Source organism: Onychomys torridus, chromosome 1, assembly GCF_903995425.1.
Source record: "Onychomys torridus chromosome 1, mOncTor1.1, whole genome shotgun sequence".
Taxonomy (NCBI): domain Eukaryota; kingdom Metazoa; phylum Chordata; class Mammalia; order Rodentia; family Cricetidae; genus Onychomys; species Onychomys torridus.
The window spans coordinates 86,430,968-86,433,514 of record NC_050443.1 but is presented as its reverse complement, the minus strand read 5'-3'; the positions used below and the strand labels follow the sequence as shown (position 1 = coordinate 86,433,514).

The 2,547-nt window shown below is 39.2% G+C and overlaps 1 pseudogene; it reads right to left on the bottom strand.

Annotated features, from left to right (window-relative positions):
• Window positions 1-1,341: 1,341 nt before the first annotated feature.
• LOC118594001 lies at window positions 1,342-2,287 on the bottom strand (annotated as a pseudogene).
• Between the last annotated feature and the right edge of the window lie 260 nt (window positions 2,288-2,547).

The following is a 2,547-nucleotide window of genomic DNA, read 5'->3' as shown; positions in this document are numbered from 1 at the left end:
CAGAATAATCAAAGAAGGGGCTCATGGAAGATAACTAATATTTGGATTCTATTCTATTCTAAAGTGAATAGAATTAATTAAAACTTTAAAATGGGTAGCTTAATATAACCATGTTTTAAAGTATGTGATGTATAGGCAATTAGTGCTGTCAACATTTCAATTACAAGGAAGCCTGGCAAGATATGCCTTCTGGTGCTATAGTGGCACAAATAACATGGGAGTTAACAAACAATTTCTGACTGGATCTAAATCTAACTCCACAAGATGAAATTCACAGCTAACACCACTATCAGGGCCAAAACCTAAGCTAAACAGGTCATAGGTCCCACGAAGAACCCACCATCATTATTCTCCTAAATGGACATAGTATTAGACCAATTTGCAATGGCTTATAACTATACCTACAGATTAGTTCATCTCCCAGCTCTCATTAGCACAGCTTATTTTTGCAGTAGATAGTGATTAACACACAACTTGTGAACATGGAGAGAATTATAGATTATGGAATGCACCACACTATGCCTGTCTCATGCCGCCTTCCCTCCAAGCTCAAGAATTATTATGAAATGTGGGTGGAAATATTGTAAGAGCCAAGCTGATGGATGGCTACAAATAGACAATGTTTTCAGAATACCACAGAATGACTGCAGATCTGAACTCATGTTATCTATGCCAGCAAGCACAACGTCATACCAGACAAAATCCCAGCATGGAGAGAGGACATGAGCATGAAGACCACCCATAGCTGAGGAGTTATTGGTAATTGATATCTTGTAGCAGAAGGAGAGTCAGTTTCCTTTAAAAGTATAGTATCAGCTGGGTGGTGGTGGCGTATGCCTTTAATCCCAGCACTCGGGAGGCAGAGCCAGGTGGATCTCTGTGAGCTCGAGGCCAGCCTGGTCTACAGAGCGAGATCCAGGAAAGGTGCAAAGCTACACAGAGAAACCCTGTCTCGAAAAACCAAAAAAAAAAAAAAAAAAGTGTAGTATCTGGTAAATAAACCATGCTTCATTGGAAGCTTAAACATCTAAGTATGTACAGGTAGCACAAGTTGGATTTGATGAAAAAGAAAGCTTTGTTTGTAGGAGAGGGAGCTACACTGAGAGGAGTTGCCAGAGGGGTTGTATAGGACCCAAGTATATTGTGTAATATTTTCAAAGACACATTTGAAAATACAAAAAGAGAAATACAATAAATATAACAGCTACATATACTGGGAGAAAAAAGAGATGAGCACAAAAGGAATAACAAGAAGCGCAATAACCAAACCTGAGATGAATGTCCCATTGATTTTGGGTAATTGTCATTATTATATTAAGGTTTATAAAACAATAGATTGCCCTAGAACAAATTTTTCTTACCAAGCTGTCTCTTCAGTGCACCTTTAATCTCATTATTCCTGACGCTATAGATGAGGGGATTTAACATGGGGATCACCACCATGTAGAACACAGACACCACCTTGTTCTGGTCTGTGGAGTAGCTGGACTTGGGCATCACATAAATAAATGTGATGGTCCCATAGAACAGAGTGACTGCAGTGAGGTGGGAGGTGCAGGTGGAGAAGGCCTTGTGGCGGCCCTCAGTGGAGTGCATCTTCAGGATGGTGATGAGGATGTAGGTGTAGGAGAGAGCTATGACAAACACAGTGATCATGACTACTGATGCAGCAAAAAAAAGAGGTAACAATTATAGAAACACTGACATCAGAACAGGAGAGTTCCATTAAAGGAGCAAAATCACAGAAAAAGTGATTGACTCTGTTTGGTCCACAGAAGAGAAAAGAAAAAAGGGAAAAGGTGAAGGAGGAAGCATTAAGAAAACTCCCTATATAAGATCCCACAACTAGCTGGATACAGACTTGTGTGGACATTTTGGTTGAATAAAGCAGTGGGTTGAAAATTGCTACAAAGCGATCATAAGCCATGGCAGCCAGAAGGAAACATTCAAGTGCCCCCAAAAAAGCACCTAAGCTAAGCTGTACATAACATCCAAGATATGAGATGGTATTTTGATTTACCAGGAAGTTGACAAGCATGTTGGGTGTGACAGAAGATGAGATGCCTATGTCAGTAGAAGCCAAGTGACTTAGAAAAAAGTACATGGGATGATGGAGCTGGGAAGAGACTCTGATGAGAAGGATGGTGCTGAGGTTCCCACACACAGTCACCAGGTAGATGCAGAGGATGATGATGAAGAGAACGACTTTAAGGACTGGGTCATCTGTTAAGCCCAATAAAATGAACTCTGTCACTGCAGTGTGGTTCCCAATCTCCAGGAAAGCCATGAGACAGTGTAGCTGCTGCCAGATCAAGGCTGTGATGGAGACAGTATAAGAGGGGATTTATAAATTAGTAATTTCATTTCATTTTATACATATATGAAGAGCATTACAGACTAATATATTTTCGAAAATATTGGACTAACAGTTGATTATTTACTTGGGTTGCCATTATTTATATATTCCTTCAAAGTTATTAAGCAATAATTTTAGAATTTTTTACAAATAATAAATAACTTTTATTTACTTTTACTCATAATAAAACA